The sequence below is a fragment of the Lontra canadensis genome, unplaced genomic scaffold (genome assembly GCF_010015895.1).
Source record: "Lontra canadensis isolate GAN:19392208 unplaced genomic scaffold, GSC_riverotter_1.0 scaffold57, whole genome shotgun sequence".
NCBI lineage: Eukaryota > Metazoa > Chordata > Mammalia > Carnivora > Mustelidae > Lontra > Lontra canadensis.
The window spans coordinates 5,824,309-5,850,143 of record NW_022631051.1 but is presented as its reverse complement, the minus strand read 5'-3'; positions in this window follow the sequence as shown (position 1 = coordinate 5,850,143).

Here is a 25,835-nt window from a genome sequence, read left to right as displayed (position 1 = left end):
TGTAATTGGCTAGCAGTTGGGAAATCTGGGAACCATCGATGACAGCCACACTCCTATCAACACTATATCCCAGGTGCATTGGAATTTGCAATTGGTAAAGGACTTACACGCGTGTACGTCCAACTCTCCAGAACGCTTCGCATTCTAGCCGACGCTGGCAACATCTCTCGCAGTCCTTTCTGCCTTTCAAGTGTAGGGACAAGTGAACTAGTATTATAGTCAGGAAAGTGGGTTTTTGCAAAGCTCTTTGAAACAGGTAGCATCACAGTTTCCCCATAACTTATCCCTCCGCGTTATCAGACTCTGGGGGAAGGCCAGGGAGTTGGCAAAGTATTTCAAATGTGTTGTGTCATTGAAAAACCATCCTCTGGAGTTGGCACTGTTACAAAGTATAATGGCACTTTCCCCCTTTTCACAAATAAGAAATCTCGAGTATCAGGAAGGTGAGGGCGCTTGTTCAGGATGAACTCTGGAACACTTTGGAACACCAGCCCAGGTCCGTCTGGCTCCTACACTGGGCAGTGATTGGCCACACCACACCCCAGCCCTGCCCTGCCCAGCCTTCCTGCAGCCTCACTGTCACCCATTCCCTCTTCCCGGAGGGCAGCAAAGGAGTTGGCTGCTGGAGCTCTAGATCCTTTACCCCCAGTGCTAAATACTTCAGTATATTTTAGTGAAGAATGGAAAATAAACAGATCACTCATCTCCAAGCACCTCAAATCCTAGAGTTCCGCTTTCCGGAAGGTTAATGAAACTGAAACTTCAGGGTCTCTCGCTTGCTGAGACTCCTTCAGGCGCCCTACTAATATGTTCACACAGTCTTACGTTTTTGTAAAATTGGCAAAAGTCAGTGATTTTTATATTATTATTATTATTTTTTAAAGACAGCCCCCAAAGTTCTGGAAGCTGTCTGCCCTATAACTTGGATATCCCCACCACCACCACCAATCTCCCCAATCCCAGAAGCCTTGACCACCCTTGTGATGTTGGCTTGAGACCTGGAGGGGGAAGTGGAGGAGGGAACCCTGGTCCCACGTCCCGTGGCAGGGCAGCAGGAAGCTGTGTGTCTATCTCCGAACATTTGAACAGCCTGAACTTTCCCATAGGAACCTTGACACTGTATCTATGTGTAGTTGAAAGAATGTATTTGTAATATTTCTCAAGTACATTGTGGGCTACATGAGCTTTTGTGGGCAGACCAGGGACACCAAAGACCAGATAGAATATTGTTTCTATGCACAATACGTTCCAAATACCAATGGTCAACATAAAAAGAAATTGTACACCACCAATGGAAATTTGTTAGTTGCACGTGTACAGATCCTGCCCAATCCTCAAGCCTCAATCTGAATATCTGCTTTACAAGCCTTCCTGGATTGGCTCTAACCTGAGTTACTCCTTTGTGTTCTGAAATTCCAACATCTAATAGCACTTTTCACCTTCTTCCTTGAATGATAGGTATTTGTGTACCTGACTTAGCTTGTCTACTCTACTACAAGTCCAAGTGGGGGAGTGGCCCCTTTCTTACTCATCTTGAAATCCCATTAGTGTCTAAACACACGGGTCCATAAATACTCATTGGTTGAATAAATGAATGCATTCATGATTGAGTGAATAAAATTTGTTAGGGGTCCATCTCTCTCTTGAATTCGTCTTAAAGATCTTATTTATTGGGGAGCCTAGGTGGCTTGGTCATTAAGTGACTGCCTTCGGCTCAGGTCATGATCCCAGCCAGGGTCCTGGGATCAAGCCTGCTTCTCCCTCTTCTGCTCCCTCTGCTTGTGTGAGCTCTCTCTCTCTCTCTTTCTCTCTCTTTCTCTCTCCTTCTCTCTGTGAAATAAATAAAATAAAATCTTAAAAAAAAAAACCCTGAAAAACCAAAGAGCCCTCATTTTCTCCAAGACATCATCATAGACTAGAAGCTTCTCCTACAGATAATTGGTAACTTTTCTTGTGGGAAATGGGTTCCCTGACTTTTTATCCCCATGGACCCAATGGGGAGTTGGCAGAATTCATTTCCTTCTCCTGACTTCTTAACAGCCGTAAACAGGACAGGGAGTCCTCCTCCTTGCCCAAGGTCTCCCCTTCTACAGTTTGCACAAGGACAGGTGTGGCTGAGGGATAGGTATAAAAGCCAAGATAAGAGCCCCACAAGGCTCCTGGCCATAGGGCTGAGTCACTTCGTCTCCAAGCCGTCACCAAAGCATGGGTTTTGTTTTCAAGTGATCTGAGATGAAATGGCACTTGTTAAAGAAGAGAAATTCCGTACATTTTTGATAACAAGATAAGAGCAGGATAAACAACTACCCAGTTCACATTGTTTTATACGGTACTCGGTACTCGGGGGATTATAATGAAGGCTCTGCAAGACATCTCTACCAAGTCAAATCAGAACAAGGAACACTGAACCGGTGCAAGGCTTTGAATACGACAGGCTTACACCTGGGCCGGCACCATCATCCTATCACGCCCATCGACAGCTGAGGAAAGTCAGGCCCAGCCAACCTGAGTGGGTAGCTCAAGATCTTTTTTTGAACCTTGTAAATTCGAGACAGGGAGAAGAGGAAATAGAGGTGAAGGAAAGGGTGAGGGAATTACAGCTCCATCTCAACCCTGCCCATCTGATGTCTCCTCTTTTTTTCACTCCCCTGGTCATGCTCCTCATGATTAAACTGTTAAAGGTTCATAATCAGACACATTTGGGTAAGAATCTTACTTCCAGTTTGTGCTAACTCTGCAACCTTGGGCTACTTTCACTAGGGTTCAATTTTCCCACCACTTCCCTATCGCTGGAGATGGTACTTCCTCGGAGTATCATCATGAGTGCTAAATGCAGTGTGTGTGGAGTCTGAGTTAGGACAGACCCTTAGCCAACGATCCTCCTATCCTTTCCTATCCATATTCCAAACTAGGATTCTACTTCCTACAGCATCCAGCTCTGGATATTTGTTGTTGAGTCTTTAGCCTACAGAGCTTTGGTCCTGGGGTATCGAGAAGTGATGGACCAGCCCCAGACACACTTCTTCCTCTGCGTTTGTACAAGCTGCTTCTGTCAGGAGCCAGGAGGGGGCTGGAAACAGCCGCAGTGGCCTCCTCTTCATTTCCAGCAGCCCCTTCCGCTTCTACAGCCCACGTACTGCTCCTTGCCAAGTCTGAGTCGCCTTGTTTGACTTTCTGATAAGAGATGGGGAAGCAGTAATGCTGCTTATTCATATTATTTGCCCTAGACTTTGACACTTCACAACAACACATGGCACGGCCTAATGGTCTTCAACACTGCCCCTAATAGATTGGAATTTCCTGGACCCCCTTAGTGCCAAGCCTTTATGTTCTCCTCAATGGAAGGGAGTAAATGAGGCACAAGAGATAGCCAACAACTTAATTGTCCTTGGTGCCCAAGCTTGGCGGACTTCTGCAGGCTTTGGTTATTAATGCAATTGGAGCAGAAAAAAAACTGATACAATTGAGCAGAGAACCATTATCAACAGGGCTTAAAAAGAGACAAAGATGCATAAGCAAGTGCAATAGGTCAAAGAAAAAATTTAATACGGAGGGCAAAGCAGCAAAGATAGTTGCAAATGCCAAATAGTCTCACATGTTTTAAAGGGACAAGAGTCACTTTTTTTTTTTAATGTGTGATACAGATGGCTTGTTTTTGGTGTCCCGAATGACGGCACTCAGTGTCAGTCTACCATCTGTGATAGTGCCTAGGTTTTATTTTACAAAAACTGAGACGTAGTATTGCACCTAATTTTTTTTTTACCTGTTCCTTGAGAGAATTCCCATTAGGATCTTCCATTTTTCAATGTTCTGAAAGATGGGTATCTTGAAATTACCTAGGTAACTGTCAGCAAGTACAGTTTTGACGTCGTTGGCACTGAATTCCAGAAGCACAGGGCCCGAGCTGGTCAGAGAGAAACAGTGGTTATTGTGAAGGAGAAGACGCTGAGAGCTCCGTGTCTCCGTGACCGGAGGCAAGACCCAGCTCACCTCTAAGGCTTCAGACCTTTATTTGGTGAAATGCAGTGTTAGGGAACAGAGTGAGTTCGTAAGAGCTTACACATCCATCAGAACCCAAGCCACAGTGTGGGAAGAACCGCAACTCATTTCCACAAATACCTGTGGCTTTGTGTAAGTATGAACATATAACAAGGAAGTCTGTTATTTTACTCTAAAATTGTTTTTCCATTTTTAAAGGAAGTCTGGTTGCCTTACAATGACCACACAAATCTGTGAGTGATTTATTAAACTTCTCAAATGCATCATTTCTCCAAACAACCAAGGACCCGTTAAGAGGAGGAAACAGTTGTATTTCCACCTAGCAAATAACGTTGGTCATACTGAGTACAGGCACATTTGCTTTCTAGATGTGCCCTTGAACATGTAGTGTATAATGTGATAGGAAGTCTTTATCTTAACAAAAGGACAGCAATCCACAAAACAGTCTTAACACTAAAGGAGTATGTATTTTCTTAAAAGAAGTTGGTTGGCCTTCTTAGAAGAGGGAAGAGAAGGTTTTCAGTCTTGTCAAAGAAAAAGTTTTAACAGATTTGATTTTATTTGATTGGATTTAAAATAGAAACACAAGAAAACTGCTTGACCTGTAATAGCAGGACTTTGCCTGATTCATAAAAATTCCCATGTATATAATCATTTTACTTTTCAAATTTTCCATATACAAATTTAAACTCCCTCAGTATGAGCAAGGAAAACTAATACTTGGAGAGTGTCTAAAATATGCCAGGCATTTTGTTGGGAACTCTGATACATTGTTTCAATTAATTTCCACCAGAGCCCTGGGACATGTGTGGTTAAGAGCTACTCTGGAGACCACTTTATTATATGGCTTCTGGTTGCATCAAAGATAAGACATTCATTTCAGTCCATTCATTTCCAATGTGTCTGCTACCAAAAGAAACAGAATTAGGAGATTGAAATCCTTTTCTCATAGAATATGACTTTATCACTGATAAACCATTTGTGTCTTGAGCGGTCTTAAAACTAATATCATATTGTAAAATTGTATCCAAGAAAGAGAACTGAACAATTTTTTGAGTCAAAAATCCAAGTTCTTGTGCAGCATCTTGAGGTTATAACTTCAATGACAGGAATAATGAAGTAGATACATTCATCATAGACCTTAACATTCAATTGGGGAGCCTTAAACTATTCCAGTAGGCTTGGGTCGTATTTTTCAAATTACATTTTCCCACATAAGAGTATCAGTTGAGCAAATATTCTCTCAGAATCCAACCGTACAACTGCGAATTATGTAAACATTTTGTGGTCATGTTTTCTGTGAAATATATGGTTTTGAATCTGGAAGAACGGAGGAAAGCAGAATCTAGTAGGTTTGTAAAAATGATCACCAAGTCCCTGAAGTACTTGGGCTCATTCTTCATCTCTTAGGTCACTTTATATAAGTGTATAAACATATGGGTCAGTACCCTAGCAACCGCAAAGACCACGTCAGCAGGAAGTCATCCAACAGCATTCCACAGCCCTGACTCTTCCCAGAACATCGGAAGCAAGGAATGTTGCTCTTCTCTTTCCTAAGTGTGGAAACAATGAGATTATTTCTAATGTAAAGCTAATTCAATGTACACGGGGGGTAAAGGAGGAACATGAGCTCTGTGGTTCTCATGGGATTTGATTACTCTACAGTTATAAGGGCAGAATTGATTTCAGATAGTTCTGAGTTGTCAAAATTGGAAAAAGCCATCATGAAGGGAAAAGAAATATGGGAATGGGACTTCTACCAACTGATGAGTTGATTGGTAGATTCAGCTGGTCTCTGCTAAGGTACTAAAACGACAGCTTTAACACAACCTTTGTGAGGTATTGATGTTGCTGGAGAATGCCAGAAAGTTAATATCCCCTCAGGATTCAAAGGAATACACCCCAAATTGTGGTACTTCAGGCCATTTTATGCCCTGAGATAACAGGAAGACATTTGGGGAAAGGCAGATCTGCTCCCAGACAGTTACCCACCAGTAAGCCCCTAAGCATGGCTTCACTGAGAATTATCACTAGAAATTCTCACTAGAAAAAGTTAAATCACTGGGCACTGCTTCAGTCAGTTACGTGTTTGACTCTCAAGCTCAGCTCAGGTCTTGATCTCAGGGTCAAGAGTTGAAAGCCCTGTGTTAAATAAATAAATAAAAATATAAATAAAGGTAAATCATTTCACTGTTCTACATGTCATTCCATCTATATGAAAGATTCCATGGAAGATATAAGATATATTTGGACATGGTCTTCATATTGTATTTTACAACTGCTACTTCAGGGGCACCTGGGTGGCTCAGTGGGTTAAGCCTCTGCCTTCAGCCCAGGTCATGGTCTCAGGGTCCTGGGATCGAGCCCCGCATCGGGCTCTCTGCTGAGCAGGGAGCCTACTTCCCCCTCTCTCTCTGTCTGCCTCTCTGCATACTTGTGATCTCTCTGTCAAATAAATAAACAAAATCTTTCAAACAAACAAAAAACAAAAAACAAACTGCTACTTGAATACACCTGATCTCTAAATGTCCAGGCAAGGAGTAAAATGCTCCAAATTAAACTGAAATGGAATTTCTTCTATGTGTGTAGAGTGATGCTGAACTTTACCATAGACTATAGACACGTGATATCCTGACCACATGTTACTAATTGTACTTCTAATATCTTTTCAGTTCTGTCATTAAGGATTCATTTATTAAAATTTCCTAAGTGCCCAACCTCTGTCAGGCATGCACTCTAATTACTAAGACTACTGCAGTAAAGGGATAGAATGACCCTAATTCTCATGGGTCTTGCATTCTTATTATGGAAATTGAGAGCTTTACTGTATTTTGGTTGAGGGTACAATTTTAGATAGGAAGTCACGGGAAAGACACCAATTAAATTTAGATGCACTTTGAAAATAAGGGGTGGGGGGACACCTGGGTGGCTCAGTTGGTCAAGCAACTGCCTTCAGCTCAGGTCATGATCCCAGGGTCCCTGGATCAAGTCCTGCATCGGGCTTCCAGTTCCATGGGGAGTCTGCTTCTCCCTCTGACCTTCTCCCCTCTCATACTCTCTCTCAAATAAATAAATAAAATCTTAAAAAAGAAAAAAAAAAGAACCCTAAATATGTCATGCTGGTTGGAAAGCTATGACTTTGAATGACTCAGAATGGCACCAACATTGAAGTTCTTCTACAGAAGATCAGGTTGTTCTTCTGTAATAGCACAGAATTCTGCAGAGCAAAACACTGGATATCTCATTAATCGCTTATTTATTAAACACCGGGACAGTTAATTTTATGTGTCAACTTGATTAGGCCACAGTACCCAGATATTTGGCCAAACATCGCAGATGTTGCCGTGGAGGATTTTTCTTTCTTTCTTTCTTTCTTTCTTTCTTTCTTTCTTTTTTTTAGGTGAGATTTGATGTTTAAATCAATAGACTGGGTAAAGCAGATAGCTCTCCAAATGTGGGTGGGCCTTGTTCAATCAGTTGAAGGCCTTAATAGAACAAGGAGAGGAGGGAATTCTACTAGCAAGCTCCCTTCAAACTCAAACTGCAGGCTTATCTCTTCCCAGGGTCTCCAGACTGCCAGCCTTATGATTTTGGACTTGCCAGCGTCCATAATCATCCATTCCTTAAATCTTTCTCTGTCTTTTTGTTCCTTTCTGTTGATCTCTGTCTCTGTCTCTCTGTATCTCTCTCAATATATCCTATTAGTTTTGTTTCTTTGGAGAACCTTGACTAATACAAGCATCTACATCACTTTGAGAGATGATGAACCGCCATGGAAGCCAGAGTTCAAGCTATGCATGTAAACAAGAAGGAACAAAACTTGTGAGATTTGTCTATTTAGGAAGGATGTTCACATATACATTAAATATTCATGCAAGTTTATTGTTATCACCAATTTACAAATAAGGAATCAGAGGCTCAGAGAATTTAAATGGTTTGTGCAAGTTCATACAGCTAATAAATGAGAAAGCCAGGAAACTGTTCAAACATAAATTTGAAACCATTTTGAAAATTTTCAAAACAAAAAAATACAGAGAAGAATGCAGTATAATCTACCCATTAACTAGATTTAACAAAAAATATTCAACACCTTTACTTCATCTTTTGCTGAAAAGTTGTCTCTTAGAGATGTGTCATTTTATCTTTAAATACTTAGAATGTTCCTCTGAAAAATGGGGACATTTTCCTACAGAACTAGAGAAGTATTATCACCAAACTCAGGGAGCAGTAATTCCCTTCTCATCAACAAATACCCAGGCAAAATTCAAATTCTCCCCATTGTGCCAAAATCATCTTTGACAGATGATTTATTCAAACCAAATTCCAATTGAGATTACACCTCCCATTTGGCCATTAAAAAATTTTTACATTTTCTTTTCATCAGTACTCCTCTGCTGCTTTTAATTTTGACATTGACTTACTGAAGTGACCTACTCTCCTGTTTTCTCTCCCACTTTCTGGAATTCTCCATTTTCTGCAAAGGCTATTTCACTTAGTCTCGGGTCTCTTGTATTTCCAGTAACTTGGAAATTAGAGGTTAAAACTTGATGAGGGGCATCTGGGTGGCTCAGTGGGTTAAGCCTCTGCCTCTGGCTCAGGTCATGGTCTCAGGGTCCTGGCATCTGCCTCTCTGCTCAGCAGGGAGCCTGCTTCCCCCCCTGTCTCTGCCTGCCTCTCTGCCTACTTGTGATCTCTCTCTCTGTCAAATAAATAAAATCTTAAAAAAAAAAAAAACTTGACGATATTCAGGTTAAACGTGTTTTCGTTCTACCATATCACCCTGATTTCTTTGTACCCGTCGTAATTATCCCCCTAGCTTTGTCAGCGCTTTTTTCATTTGCGGAAGTGGAGAAACCAGGAAATACCTTGTCGATGAGAATTCTGGGCTCACTATAGCAGGCCTCAACCCTTCACACCAAAGGGGCTTTCTACCTCTTGGTGCATTATCTCTAAGGCTGAACAGTTGACTAGTTGACTAGTTGAAGATGACTCCTGTCCTCATCAATTTATTTAATGAAAGAGAAGTGAGAGTGCTACCAATTTGCCAGAAAACAGAATTTGGGTCCTCTTTCCAAACATTCATGGTGGTCTACACAGTTGCAGTTTTGGCCTGGCCCTTTCAGTAGCCAACAGCCACTTGGGTTAAAGGAGCATCTGTGGGCTACCATGTCGTGTGGACCCCATACAGGGATTCAGCTTGTCATCTGGCTGATTATAGCTATTTTCCAATCAGCCCAGTTGACCATGATTATGAAAGAACTTACTGAAAAGATATGATTTCTGCAATTTAAGGATTAGCCTTTCACATCTTTCTTCTTAATGGTACCTCTACAATTTTTTTTTTCATTCCTATGGAGGTAAACTGTAATTTTACTTCTAAAGATGGAATCAGCTTAAAATGGAAGATGTTCATTCTATGCTTAATTCAAGAAATTTTTTGTTGTTGTTTCATATATTGGGGAGGGGAACAGGAGGAAGATATGCCCCAGGAGAGAACATTCTCAGATACTTCTTTAAAAACAGTTGCAAATTCCTTCTGACAATCACAGCTCAAAAGCATTCAGTTCAAGGGTGCGTGGTTGGTTTGTGTAAACAGTTGTTCTCCCACTAAGTAAGGCACTTTGTTACGGGCTTTGTGGGGACTGCAAAAAGGACTTTAGTTTTGTAATGATGCCCGGCTGGTTCATTGCACAAAGCAATAGTGAAGCTGGAAAAAGCTGATGGATGTATTGTGGCTATACTGCCTGTAGCATGTTCTAGATGCATGAGGTTCTTTAAAGTGGAGACACGTGGGTGGTCTCTTGTAGCTGGGGAAGCGGTTTCCAGGCACTTCCACAACTTTGTTTCATCTGACTCTCAAAACAGCTCAAGTTTGGAAAATCACACAGAGGGAGGCCACACTCACCAGATAATGTATAGAATAGGCTTAGCACCCCAGGGGTGGTTCTCGCATCAGGAGACAGAGAGAAGAGGTCTTGTTCCAAGTCCCTGGGGTGGGGAGGGGGTACCAGGCACATGGTCCGCAATAAAAGAGAGGCGGTTTAGCATGATCCTTATTTTACAGAAGAAACAGAGTCCTTTTTTTAGAAGCCAGGTACCTGTCAGATAAGGAGCTTTCAATAATGACATGTATTCTAAATAAATGAGAGTAAAGGCGAGGTCACACTGTTCAAAGATGGCAGAGATAAAGTTAGGTTCCAGCCATTCTTTCAACCCCACATTTCCAATGTTCTGTATTTATTGTTTATGGGCAGATCGGTAGGCTGCTTGTTTTATTTTAAACAACAAATAGCGCAGCCCTATTCCTTGATTTATAGGACTCCAAGGAAAGGCCTTTAAGAAAAGGCAAGACAACCCACCTCCCAGGGATTTTTCTCCTCTCTTGACTTAAGAACATACCCCACAAATGATTGATTCAATTCAGGTGCTGCGTGTCTTGCACTTGAACCTTTACCCAAAAGAGCATTATCCTTGTTCCTGAAATTTATGAACATGGAGAGTTTTACAAAACTGTATCCTCGATGTCACCCCAGCATTCCCAAAGACATAGATGCTTTTTAGAATTGGAATTCAGTGTCTTTTTACTGCTCTTTTAAATCTACTTTGCATTCTTAGCATATTGCTGTAACCACGGCTGCCAGTTAGGGTAAGAGAAGGAGCTGGTCACACGACCCTGGTCCATCCCTGCAGCCTGGCTTCAGCCCGTCCTGTTCCTGGGCTTCCCAGCCAGGTCTTCAGGGATTGGGAACCCCGGCCTTGGTTTATTGCCCTTTTTACATTCAATACAAACATGTCTTCTATGAAAACGATCATACATTCTTATACATGAAATTTGGAAAATCTCTCTCAAGATGCACCCTTTTGATTTTTTAAACTTTTTCAAGGCTGTGTGATAGATGTTCTATTTAAGAAGAGGACATTTGGGGGCGCCTGGGTGGCTCAGTGGGTTAAAGCCTCTGCCTTCAGCTTAGGTCATGATCCCAGGATCCTGGGATCGAGCCCCGCATCAGGCTCTCTGCTCGGCGGGAAGCCTGCTTCCTCCTCTCTCTCTCTGCCTGCTGCTCTGCCTACTTGTACTCTCTGTCTGTCAAATAAATAAATAAAATCTTAAAAAAAAAAAAAAAAAAGAAGAAGAAGAGGACATTTGAAGGGCACCTGGGTGGCCCAGTCAGTTAAGCCTCTGCCTTTGGCTCAGGTCATGGTCCCGGAGTCCTGGGATGAGGCCCACACTGGGCTCCCTGCTCAGTGGGAAGCCTGCTTCTCCTTCTCCCACTCCCCCTGCTTGTGTTCTCTCTCTCACTGCCTCTCTCTCTCTCTCTGTCAAATAAATAAATAAAATCTTAAAAATAAAAAAAAGAAGAAGAAGAGGACATTTGACAATTTAAAAATCTGAGAGAAGCATTCGTTATTTAATGCAAATTCTTGAGATTAGTCCATGCCTTCACCACAAGCGAAGCTTTGTGTGTGTCAGTGGCCCTCAAAGTGTGGCCCCCAAACCATCAGGACAGGGATGCTATGTCAGAAATGAGAATTCTCAGGCCCGCCCTGGCCCTACTAAATCTAGGTGGAGCCCAGCAGTCTGCTCTTTGAAAAGCCTTCCGAGGTATTTCCAAGCGAACTACAGTTTGAGAACCACTGTTCTGAGGCTTCTGCAACATGCTCAGCAGATGGCTAAACTCCCTAACCCAAGCAGGTCGATGGAATTCACGGTCAACTAAAGCATGTGGATGACATCAGTTCCTCAGTCTGATGCTTGGACTCCATTACATCCTTAAATAAACGTCATCTCTTTAGTCAACCAATACAATTTAAATCACTATGCCACGAAAATGGGTCACGCATTCTGGTGCAGGTCCTCTGGACTCTGGTGGACATGGTGGTGTGGTTAGTGACACAGTGACCCGCAGACACGGGGCTGGACATGGAAACACAAGGTCACGAGAGGCGGTTTGTGCCTGTGGATCGCGTGGCCAGACCTGTGAATCGCGTGGCCAGACCTGTGAACAGAGCCCACGTGTGCTGCTTCCAGAGACTTCTCGCTATAGGCTGGGACTGTGGTACAGTGGTCACGGATTAACTGAAACGTGCTTCCACGGAATCTGTGCTTCCCGCTAAACCAGGTTCCCCAGGAGGCACACCAAGGAGCAAGCAGAGAACTCAGGCCCTCGGCGAGTTTTCACTGACTCTCTTTCAATTAGCTTCCCTGGAAATGTTTATGTAAAATGAAAATGAAAAAAATCACACAAAAATAGGCTATGCCTCCATGGGTCTGTGTACACTAAATACAGACTGAAAATTAGAAATGACAGTTATTTAAAAATCAGAATTATGAGGTTCCTTTTTCTTCCCTGTTGCCTGTGTACCTAGTTTACAATGTTTAAATCTACTTTAAAATAAAGTACTTACTTTATTTTAAACCTACTTTAAAATAAGCCAGGGGCACCTGGGTGGCTCAGTGGATTAAGCATCTGCCTTCGGCTCGGGTCATGATCCCAGGGTCCTGGGATGGAGCCCCGAATCGGGCTCTCTGCTCAGCGGGGAGCCTGCTTCCCCCTCTCTCTCTGCCTGCCTCTCTGCCTACTTGTGATCTGTCTGTCAAATAAATAAATAAAAATCTTAAAAGAAAGAAAGAAAGAAAGAAAGAAAGAAAGAAAGAAAGAAGGAAAAGTACCTACAATAAATAAATAAATATATAAATAAATAAACAAATAAATGAATAACAAAGTAGCTACTCTGAAACTTCTGGGTGGGAAGGCCTGAGTTTCAGCCCTTGCTCTGCCCCAGACTATCCATGCGGCCTTACCCAGCTTTCCACCTGTCAGAGCTTCAGGCTCCTCATCTGTAATTTAGAACTAGCACCTGCCCTTTGATCTTGCCCAACTGTTTTGATTAACAACAGAAATAATTTATAAAGGGGTTTATAAGTTGCAAAATGAAAGAAAAAAGGCCTATGTTATGGGGCACTTGGCAGTTCTGCACTCAGGCGGGCGTATTTATTAAATATCCTTGGTAGGCGGTGCTCAGTAGCAGCAAAGCAGGAAGCAACCAGCAATGAAACAGCAGTCTTCTGGGCCAGATTGCCACCCCCTGTGTTCTGGTTTAGCATAGGGACGCCGGTGACACAGGTATTGGGGAGGTGGCAGGAACGGAAAAAAACGAATGTGGGAACCAGTACTTATCGGTAAGTCTGATTAAAATCAAGATGTGGCCCTCGGTGTCTTGCATGGTGGCCCTGGGGGCCTTTCTTGTTCTTGTCCTAATTGCTCATCGGATTATGCTTGGCGTCCTCAGTGACCTTTCTCTCCTCCATTCAGAAACATGACTCTGAGAAACCACTTCACGGTGGTACAGCTGCAGCGATCTGTGGCTCCCCGAGCTTGCGATCTTGGGGGAACCTGAAAAGTTGGTATTTTCAGTGTCTTGTCTGTTGGGGTACTGGCCTGACGCTACCAGGCACTGTTCTCCCGGAGGAGGGACCAGTGCCAGCTGGGCTCTACGATGAAGAGAGTACAGCTGACAAGGCCTGAGGCTAGCTCTGCACAGTCTCCCACCCTCACTTTCCTCATCGGGAAAATGGGGTCAATCCCAGCCCCGGCCTCATCGACCGCTCTTTAAGGTATGATTGTTTTGATTTTCAGGAGAGTCTCATGAGAAGGCTGCAGGCGACCATGCCCAATACTAGTAGGCTCACTAGTGTCCAGAGATGACGTCTGAGCTGCCCCAGCCCATGGCCACAGAGGGTGAGGAACTAGAGGCAAGATTCTGGGTCCCAACAAAAGGTAGGAATGGACCAGCTCACTTCAACTTTGGTGCATGAAGGTCATAAACCCCACCGCCTACAGATGGCTGAGGCAAGCGCTGGACCCTCTTTCCCAGTTCCATTCCCCTCCCTTGAATTGATTCCTGTAAGGGACCAGCATCCACAAGGAAGTAGCCTGCCAGAGCACAGTTGTGGTTGCTGCCCGAGGAGCATGCCTCATGTAGGACCCCCAACCAAATGCTTTGTTTGCCCAGGCTCTTCAGATTCACCCTGACTGTTCCCAGAGCACCCTCTGCCCCCTTCCCTCAAAGCACTCAACACATTTCATTATGATAGTTTTACTCTCTACTGTCCCTAGACTGTGAACTCGTTGAACACATTTTTCCTACACAACCCTAATCCTGAAACATATGGAAGGCACTGAGTAAATATTTTTCTGAATGAATGAATGAATAATACTTGTGTAGTAGGCCTAGTTCTTGGACATCTGCCTCCATCTGAAGTGGGATTTCCTGAGAATAAATGGAGATAGAAGGGAAGGTTTATTTGTCCTTTGGCATCTCCAGGGAGCCCTGGTGCTATCTGAACAGAAAAATGACACTAAATCTCACCCTAGAAGGGCAAGTGGGGTCCTGGCCATGCTGGTCTGGATTGGCATATGACGTCTCAGAGCCTGAGTCCAGAAGCCTGCATAGAGCCAAGATAGAGCCATCCTTGAGAAGTGACTTATGAAGCCATGGAGACTAGGCAGAGGGTCATCCATCCAGAGAGATAAGTAGGGGAAGAAGATTCCAGGTTTAAGCTGAGTGGATGAAAACCAGAGAAGCCAAATAGAAAAGAAGCTTCAAGCAGGGCATGAGGGACGGGCCCTTTCCATGCTCTGCTTCCATGTGGGGGGATCCATACAGCCTCTGGGCCAGGACTGCTCCCTAAATGTGCTGACTGTATTTAACCGTCTCTTGCCAGCAGCCGTTAGGTGTCCCACATGCTTTTCCAGTTGGATTAACTCTCAGCGTCTCTACCCATCACTAAGCTAGACTGCTTCTGAATATAGGAATCTAGTAATAAGTAATGGTCTGTCTGACATGTCTAACCATTTGAAGAATTGATGAGGTCCCTTTTACTCACAGCACCCCAGCTGCATTCCAAAGATTGATCTCAGTATCTTTCTCATTTTTAGGATTATGAAAAAGTCAGGCAATACAGCGACATATACCACAGACATGGTTGGGCTTGTTACCTTTCAGTTTGTCATTATCTCCTCCAGTTCCCTCCTCCTCCATCCAGGCAAGGCCCACTTGGACTTGGCATGTGTCCAGCTTTTCACCTGGCGATTCCCTTGAAATCTCTGGTGTGTGTCTCCCAAGCCCTCCCAATCCTGGACGACAGAAAGTAGTATATTTGTCCCATCTTGACTCTCAATCTTAGGTCCTGGTCCACTGGCTAGCAGGGACATTAAATCTTACAAAGAAATGCCTCTGTCTTCTCTATCTTCCCTGTGCACTAGTAAAATGCTTTATCTGCAAAGTCAAAGCACCTTGATCAAGGTTCTTTTCTCCCTTCACTTCTTCAGTAGAAGCTTATCCTCCCCATGCCCATTGTAGTCAAATAAACATGTCTCACATAGAAATATTTAAAATATAAAATGGTTTTTTAATTCTGGTACAATATATATATAACATAAAATACACCATTTTTAAAAAGATTTTATTTATTTATTTGACAGACAGAGATCACAAGTAGGCAGAGAGGCAGGCAGAGAGAGAGTGAGGAGGAAGCAGGCTCCCTGCTGAGCAGAGAGCCCGACGCGGGACTCAATCCCAACACCCCGGGATTATGACCTGAGCCGAAGGCAGAGGCTTTAACCCACTGAGCCACCCAGGCGCCCCCAAAATACGCCATTTTTAAGTAGACAATTCACTGGCATTAAGTAGATTCACACTGTTGTGCAACAATCATGACCATCCATCTCCAGAATTTTCTCATCTTCCCAAACTAAAACTCTCTACCCAGGAAACACTAATGCCCATTCCCCTCCCCACCTCCTAGGCAACAACCACCATTCATTCTACTTTCTGTCTCATATAAGTGGAATCATACAGCTGTTGTTGTTTTGTGACTGGTTTATTTCACTTAGAACAATGGCCTCAAGTTTCATCATGTTGTAATATGTGTCAGAATGGCCTTCCTTTTTAAGGCTGTATAATATTCCAGTGTGTGTGTATGTGTTTGTCACATTGATTTGTCCATTCATCCATCAGTGGACACTTGGATTGCTACTTTTTGGCTATTGTGGATAATGCTACTATGAGCATTGTTGTGCATTGTTGAGTCCCTGCTTTCAATTCTTTTGGGTGTATACTGGGAAGTGGAATAGCTGGGTTCTATGGTAATCCCATTTTGAATTTCTTGAGGAACCATCAGAGTGGTTTCTTCAACAGCTGTCCCATTGTACGTTCGCGTCACTAATGCAGAAATGCTCGTTTCTCCACATCCCTGCCGATGTTTGTTCTTTTTTCTTTTTTTAATAAAGCCAGTCTATTTTTTTAAAGATTTTATTTATTTATTTGAGAAAGCGAGCGAGCAAGAGAGATAAGAGGGTAGAAGGTCAGAGGGAGAAGCAGACTCCTTGCAGAGCTGGGAGCCTCGTACGGGACTCAGTCCCGGCACTCCGAGAGCGGGACCTGAGCTGAACCGTTAAGCAGTCGCTTAACCCACTGAGCCACCCAGGCACCCCAACTCACTCTATTTTTTTAATAAAGTCATTTGAGTGGCTTTATGAAGCAATATATCCTGTGGTTTTGACTTGTATTTCCCTAACAAATAGTGATAATGAATACATCTTCATGTGCTTATTGGCCATTTGTATCTTTTGGGGGAAAATGTCTATTCAAGTCCTCTGCCCATTAAATATAGAAAATAATTTTTACTCTAATCAAACGAACTCATTTCTTACAGTTCTTTTATATATATGAATATTCATATCTTATTACAGGCTCATTTCCCTTATCAACCCATACTGATTTGGGACATAGCGAGGAAAAATATAAAGAAACTGTAGGCAAGTTGTATGACATGAATGTAAGTATGCATGTATATGCCATACTTACTCATTACCTACATTTGAGCAGTGCGCCGAATGCTTTTCATGGTAAAACGCCAAGTAACCAAATCTTAAAAATCATACTCAGCCAAAGCCGGAAGAGCTCCACATTCACTCAAAGCTGAAGCAGAAGCTGAAACTCGCCATCACAGATTAAACCTCGGCAGTATGAAAATAAAGTGACAAGCTGTCAAACACTTAATTAGGATTTTAATTTGATCCTTAAATATTTTAGTAACCAATATTTTAAAGTTTGACATTATCGCGCAGGAAGAAAATTTGTCATTTTGTTGCCATCTGTGAGACCACTTTTGCAGGCACTTCCCTGCCCATTCACCAGACTCAACTGTCACCAGCATTTTGAACAAATGGCATTAACCTTGTATGCGTGACAACATAATTTGGTTTTCAGAACTGACTTTTCTTAAAGGAACTGCACACCTAGGAACATCTCAAAAATATCTTTTATCTTCAATTACCAAAAAATGTTTGGCAGACCACAGCAAACATTTGGCAGTCTTTTTTTTTTTTTTTTAAGAATTATTTGTTTATTTGACAGAGAGCACAAGTAAAAGCTGAGGAAGACAGAGACCCAAGCAAACTCCCCCTCCTCCCGCTGAGTGGGCAGTGCCAGACAGAGGTTCCACCTCAGCACCCTGAGATCAGGAACCCACCTGAAACCAAGAGTTGGACGCATAACCAACGGAGCCACCCAGGCAGCCCAGCAAGCTTTATATTTTAATGTTGCATTTCTATTGGCTCAACTGTATAAAGAATTGTTTTCTTCTAAGTGTTTTTACAGCATCTATTTTTAAGTTTATTAGAAGGAACAAAATGTATTTGGGATACCTAGTTTTTCTCTAACACATTTTTTTTTTTTAATTTTATTTCGGGACGCCTGGGTGGCTCAGTTGGTTAAGCATCTGCCTTCAGCTCAGGTCATGATCCTGGGGTCCTGGGATCAAGTCCCACATGGGGCTCCTTGATTGGCAGGGAGCCTGCTTCTCTCTCTGCCTGCTGCTCCCTCTGCTTGGCTCCTTCTCTCTGACAAATGAATAAATAAAATATTTTTTCTAAAAAAAAGATTTTATTTATCTGAGAGAGAATGAGAGAGAGAGAGAGCATGAGAGTGGGGAGGGTCAAAGGGAGAAGCAGACTCCCAGCCAAGCAGGGAGCCTGATGGGGGACTCGATTCTAGGGCTCCAGGATCATGACCTGCGTCGAAAGCAGTTGCTTAACCAATTGAGACGCCCAGCTCCCTCTCTAACATCTTTTTTTTAAAGATTTTATTAATTTATTTTACAGAAAGAGCGCACACGCGAAAGCTGGGGCTCAGGCAGAGAGGGAGAGGGAGAGAGAGAGACTCTCAAAACAGACTCCCTGCTGTGCATGGATTGGGATTCTATGGGGCTCGATTCCACAATCCTGAAATCATGAACTGAGCCAAAACCGAGAGAGTCAGTCACTTAAACTGACTGAGCCACCCAGGTACCCCACCAATAATTCTTTTTTCCAACTACTGACACACTTTAGTGTATCTATTAGGATTAAAGATAGCTCATCATGGATTTACTGTACACCTTTTTGGAATTTTTTTTTTCCTTGAAGAATTGAGATGGCAAAGTTGACATTGTGATTTTAATAATATTCTCATGAGATATAAAGAATTTTCAAACGGAACGTTTTTTTAAAAGACTCTTGGCTTAAAGAGAATTTTTTTAAACCTAAATCAAATGCAGTTGTTACAGATTATTTTGATTAGTGATAGAATTGCGAGTACAACAAACAATTCTGAAAAGATTGGAATCATGATATAATCACTATTCTATTACCTTATGTTAGTAATTAAATTTTTATTAAAATTTTTTGCTCCAAAAATATATAATGTTCTTTCTAAAGTTAACTATCTAAAACACTTTCATTTAGGGGTGCCTGGGTGGCTCAGTGGTTAAAGCCTCTGCCTTCAGCTCGGGTCATGATCCCAGGGTTCTGGGATCGAGTTCCGCATTGGGCTCTCTGCTCCTTGGGGAGCCTGCTTCCTCCTCTCTCTCTGCCTGCCTCTCTGCCTACTTGCGATCTCTGTCAAATAAATAAATAAAATCTTTAAAAATAAATAAATAAAAAATAAAACACTTTCATTTAAAGATTTCATAATATTCATGAATACTGCAGCATTTACTCAGGCAATTATAAATTTATGTAGCACTTTTCATTGGCAGAATTTCAACATGGGAAGTACGTAAGGAGATTTTCCTCCAAGTTATATTTAGAATGCCTAATTGTATTTTAAAGGGTATCTTCAAATAATAACAACAAATCCACACCAGAGTTATTGCCGTTGTTGACACTGTCACACCGATTAGTTTCTGCTTTGGGAAACTGTGTGTAGCTTGAACATTGAGCAGCAGCATCTCAGGGATTCTAGAAATGTCGCTCCAGAAGCACTGGGCTGTTTGGCCTTCCAAAGGCTGAAAACAAAGCTGAAGTTAAATCGCAGAGCTGGGCTGAGCGCCAAGGCTGAAGTCCAATGCCATTACGTCCCTAAGATATGCATTATTTATCTCTAAAGCAGCTGAAAGATAGAAAATAGAGCTCCGTGAGCATGGGAAATCCCAGGCCATCTTGAGCGCCATTAAATTTGGGGGGCTGTCCTTTGCATTTTCTGAAGAGCAGTGACAGCTAAAAATAGAAAGCAATCAGAGGCAAAATTTATTGGCATTCAGCCAGATCTACTACATAACATTACTCCTTATGTCAGTAATTTCAGATGCTGAGAACGGATGACTATTAGTAAGTTCTCTGTTGAGTTTACTTACTGAGCCATTACCACGTGCCAGCTGCTGTCTCAGCACTTTACAGTACTAAGGCCTCCAGTCTTCACCAGGGGCACTTTTATTTTATGATTGTCCTTCCACAAACATGGAAACCAAGTCAGAAAGAGGTGAGGCAATTGCTCAAAATCCACAGACATGGGACGGCAAAGCCAGGATCTAAATCTGACTCCACCATGCTTGGCCGGGTGTGTGCGAGTCATGTGGACAGGGAGGGACTGTCCCATGATTGGCTTCAGATGCTCTGTTTTCTCAAGTTCTGGGCCTGGGGACTTTCGCTGGGGCTTTATGCCCAAGGGGCATAGAGGTGCAGGAAGAAACGCATCACCCAAAATTGCAGCTGAGGAAAACACAGTTGAAGACTTAACAGGGAACGGAGAGATAAGGGGTAAAGGAGAAAAGATAGGTAGGAATAAAATAAAGGATGTACACTGGTTTCTTTAATTGGCCTGGAGAAAGGTAAAATTTACCTTGCTCATAGAAGAACACTTTGTTTGAAAGGACAAAATAATTAGTAAACAATTAAATTGAATTAGGTAAACATTTTTTCTCCCTCTTCTGTCTCCTTCCTCTTCTTCCTCCTCCCCCTTGTGTACTCCTCCCCACCTCCCTGGGCTTTTCCAGAAGAGGCAAATCATTTTTTTCTGAGTAATTTTTTTAAATCATGGTAAAAAGAGGCCACGTAATATTAAATTTACCATCTTAATAATGTTTAAGTGTACAATTTAGTAGTGTTAAGTAGAGTCACATTGCTGGCATGCTTAATAAGATTTCATAAAAGTAAAACATGCAAATAGAAAAAAATGCCCAAATCATAAGATACAGAATGAAAAATTATTACAAAGTTCACACAAATGCAACCTTCACTCAGGTTAAGAGATGGAGTGTTTCCAACACCCAGAAACCCTGCTCAAGTTTTCTTTTAATCCTTTCCACCCATCCCCAATTAATCTCTAAACTGACTTCTAACACCCAAGATTAGTTTTGCCTGTTCTTAAATTTTGAACAGATGGAATCATATAGAATGTATTCCTCACTGTCTGGCTTCTATCAGTTGATGTTACATCTGTGACTCATTCATGTTACAGTATGTGACACTTGCTCATTCATTTCTGTTGCTGTGTAGTATTCCATAATACGAATATACTGCAACCTTATCTCTCCATCCTGAATGCTGATGGACACTTGAATTTTTCCAGTTTGGGAGTTTTTACAAATAACAGTGTACATAAGGTGTACCTGTCTTTTGGAGTGGGATTGCTGGATCATAGGTTCTGCACGTGTTTTGCGTTAGAAATTATTGCCAACTATTTTCTAAAGTGGTTGAACCAAAGGTATGAATTGTATGAAAGTTGAGTCATTCTATGTGGTAGACAGAATAAAGCTCCCCCTGTAAAAGCGTCCACTGTCCTACTTCCCAGAATCTGTAAACATATTATCTTACATGACAAAAGGGCTTTGCAGCTGGAAATAAATTAAGGATCTTGGCAGAGAGGGATTGCTCTGGATGGTACGGTGGGCCCAATGTCATCACGTGAGTCCTTAAATGTGGGGGAGAGAGGAAGAGAGTCGGAGGAGATGTGACCATGGAGGGATGGTCATAGAGAGGTAATGTTGCTGGCTATGAAGACGAAGGAAGAAGGACAAGAGCCAAGAAACATGGAGGTCCTTAGAAGCCAGAAAAAGCAGGGAAACAAATTTTCCTATAGATCCTCTAGAAAGGAACGCAGCCCTGTTAAAACATTGATGTAGCCCAGGGAGACTCGTGTCGGACTTTAGACCCACAGAACTGTAAAAGAATACATTTGAGTTGCTTTGAGTCACTGAATTTGTGGCGGTTTGTGATAGTATCAAGAGAAAACTAATAGACTCCACGTCCCCAACAATATTTGGTATTTCAAGCTTCTCGCTCTTCTGGTGGGTGTATTATAGTATCTCACCGTAGTTTTGATTTATATTTAGCTGATGAGAAGTTTATATTAAGCACCTTTTTGTAAGTTTCTCAGCCATGTGGATATATTCTTTTATGATGTCTGTATGTATTGCCTGTTTTCCTATTGATTGTCCTTTCCCTATTGATTTGTGTAGTTCTTCGTATATCTTTGTATGTATATTATCTTCCACTTTATAGCATGTGTTTTCCCTCTCCTAATAGTGTCTTTGCACAACAGAACTTCTGGGATACTCTAGTTTATCTTTTTCCTTCACGGCTAGTGTTATTGTGTCTAAGAAATCATCCTCTACACCACGGCCAAGGAGATATTCTTCAAGAAGATCTTTTGAAACTTTATTGTTTTACATTTCATATTTGTATCACAACACCTCTGGAATTGGTTTTTGTGCATGGAGTGAGGTAGGGTCAAGTTTCTTTTCTTTCTTTCTTTCTTTCTTTTTTTCCCTCACATGGCACCCCAGTTGACCCAGCATCAGGGTTCTGTTTCAATTCTACAGTGCTACTTCTGTCCTTCTCTTACTTCTCTACATCGGTGCTGCTGTCACAAACCAGGTGATTCACATGTGTGCAGGCCTGTTTCTGGACTCTTTATTGGTCTATTTGTTATGTCCATTCCAACACCACATACTCTTTATCTTTGTGGCTTTAGTCTAAGTCTGGATGTCCAACAAAGGAAATTCCTCTACTTTCTTTGTTTTCCTTCAAAATTATTGACAATTCTTGCCTTGGCCCTTTGCAGTTCCTTAGACATTTCAAATCAGATGGTCAACACGCACACACAAATTTGTGTGTACACACACAGATTGCTCAGATTTTTAATAGGAATGAGTTGAATCTTATGCAGTTGACATCTTAACAAAATTGAGTTTCCTAATCCATGGTCTTGATGGAGCCTTACATTTTACTTAAGAATTTAATAAATTTCCCCCCATAATGTCTTTCTAGTTTTGCATGTAATGGTCCTGCATATCTTTCATTAGATTCATTTCTAGGATTTGACTTTTTAAACATTATTGTAAATGGTATTACATTTTTAGATCTATGTATAATTACTGAATACTGACATACATAGACCGGACAAACCTTGTGTCCAGTGACTTGGCTAAATTTACTTCTTAATAATTTATTTATGGATTCTTGTATTTTCTACATAAACAATCACACCATTTATGAATAATGACAGCTTTACTTTGGAAGAGGCACATTTGGAACCCCAATACATTACTGATGAGAATATAAAATGGCATGGCTGCTTTGGACACCAGCTGGCAATTCCTCAAAACACTAAAAATAGAGTTACCACGGGATCCAGCAATCCCAATCCTAGGTATATATCCAGATGAACGGAAAGCATGAATCCACACACAAACTTGCAAAGAAATGTTTACAGCGGCATTATTCATAATAGCTAAAAAGTAGAAACAATCTAAAGGTCCATTAACTATTGAGTGGATAAATAAAATATCTATCTGTATAAGAAGGTATTATTCATCTGTACAAAGGAATAGAATACTGATAGATGCTACAACATAGATGAAACTTGAAACATTATGCCGAGTGAAAGAAGACAGTCACAAAAGATCATATATCTTATGAATCCATTTATATACAACGTCCAGTACAGGCAAATCCATTCAGAGATAAATTAGTGATTTCCTGGGGACCGAAGTGTATGTGGGTTAGGTAACGGGGAGTGACTATTAATGATACGTTTCTTTTGAGGGTGATGAAATGTTCTCAAACTAGATGGGGCGATGGTAGGACAACTCTGTGAATATTCTGAAAACCATTGAACTCTACACTTTATTTGGGTCACTTTTTTTTTAAGATTTTATTTATTTGACAGACAGAGATCACAAATAGGCAGAGAGGCAGGCAGGGAGGTGGGGGGGGGGGGAAGCAGGCTCCCTGCTGAGCAGAGATCCTGATGCAGGGCTCAATCCCAGGACCCTGGGATCATGCTCAGAGCCGGAGACAGAGGCTTTAACCCACTGAGCTACCCAGGTGCCCCTATTTGGGTCACGTTTATAGTATGTGATTTATATCTCGATAAAGCATGTTTAAAAATTTTTATGTAGGACCTTGAAAGCTTAAAAATGGAGGTAAAGGGACAATAATTGTTCTGTAGTATAATGGCTGAACTGGGAGATTTTTGGTATTTCTTATTTTTCCTTTATACTGTTTTGGAATTTTATACATGTTTTTTTTTTTAAAAAGATTTTATTGATTTATTTTAGAGAAAAAGAGAGAGTGTGTGTGAGCGGAGGGAAGAGAGAATCCTGAGCAGGCTCCACACCCAGCACAGAGTCTGACACGGGGGCTCGATCTCGTGATCCCAAGATTGTGACCTGAGCAAAACCAAGAGCTGGATACACAACAAGATGAGCCACTCGGGTGCCCCTTTACATTATTTTTACAACTGGAAAAATAAAGAGGAATATATGTCACAAAGAGGTAGAATCTCTCCCTCCTTTCCTCCCCCCAGTAGAGACAATAACAAAAACAAACAAACAGAAACAACAAGAACATAGTTTGAAGGAGCAATGAGTTAGCACCCAAATTCAAGATTGTCTTAACCCGGGATAACTTGGCTTAAACCAGAAGAGTTAAGTGGTGGTAAACAGCAGCTAAGGAAGCAAAGGGCGTTTGGTGGAAAGGCTATATATATATATATTTTTTATTATATATTATTATATCAGATTACATAACATTATTTTATCAGTTTATATCACAATATTATATCAGTTTCAGGTGTACCTCACAGGGATCAGACACTTGTACATGCTGTAAACTGATCACCACAGTGAATCTCATTACTGGGACTAAGGCACATGTTTGGGATTTTCATGGGATTGGTATGAGCAAAGTACAGAAAGACAGTTTTTGCATCCTTGGCCAGAATGAATTAAAAAAGCCTAGTTAGAAAGTTGCTAGACGGGTTTGAAGTGGTTAATACTCTGGTCAGGATGTTATGCGAGAAAAGAGTGAAAAGGTGATCTCCAAGGTTTCAGTTGTTTAATCAGCAGGGGATAGTGATGGCCTAGTTGGCAAAACCATACACCTAAAAGGACAGAGGCTTTCTCAATGCCAGAGAAATTGGCTGGGGAAGTTTTGATGGAAAAGTTGTAGACATGATAAACAAATGCTATCAGAATGAGGATTCCAAAAAAAAAAAAAAAAAAAGGCAGAAAGAAAAGGAAAGAATGAGGATTCCAGTGTCTGAATTCCAACTCCCCTATTTGCGATCTGACTTTTGACAAATTACTTAACCTCTTTGAGCTTTGGTTTCCCTTATTTTAAAAACAGTAATATCGGGGGCGCCTGGGTGGCTCAGTCAGTTAAGCGTCTGCCTTCCCTCAGGTCATGATCCTGGGAGTCCTCGGATCAGCCCCTGTCCTGCTCCCTGCTCAGTGGGGGGCCTGCTTCTCCTTCTGCCCCTCCCCCCTGCTAACACCTTCTCCCTCTCCTACAACCCTTCTCCCCCTGCTCATGTTCTCTCCCTCTCTTTCTCAAATAAATAAAATTTTTAAAAAGAAAGGATAATACAGCATTGTTTTAAGGGTTATATCATGAAGTATATAAAAGCACTCAGCATACTATCTGACACATAGAACTCAAAAATGTCGCCAAATGCACTATATTACCATTGGGGGAAATGGAGCGGAGGGTACACAGGACATCCCTGTCCATGTTTTGCAACCTCCTGTAAATCTGAAATTATTTCAAAATAAACAGTTTAAAAAACGGATTGGCTCTCTTGTGTACGAATCGCATTGTATCACTGCGCTAATTTTTTTTTATTTTTTAAATTTTTAAATTTTTTTTTAATTTTCTTTTAATTTCACAGCATTACTGTGAAGTGACCTTAAAATCAAAGTATGGTTTATTCGAGGAGTTTATCTGGGGTCAGTATGTGGTTTACCTATGGTCTTCTCCTGATTCAGCTGGACTCATGCATCCGGGTTTAGAAGAATAAACATTTCGTCAGCACATCCTCTGTGGGGTAGACTCTTCCAGATTGCTTTGAACCACAGCTAACGTTTCCAGCATTTTAAGAGAGAGGCACAAAGAAAATTAACGCTGCTATTCTAATGTACTCATTGCTCGCCATTTTCACATTTTAGGATTTACCATAAACTTAAACATTGGGAAGCAAATTGTAGAGGCTGCTGTACCTTGGCTGAAATA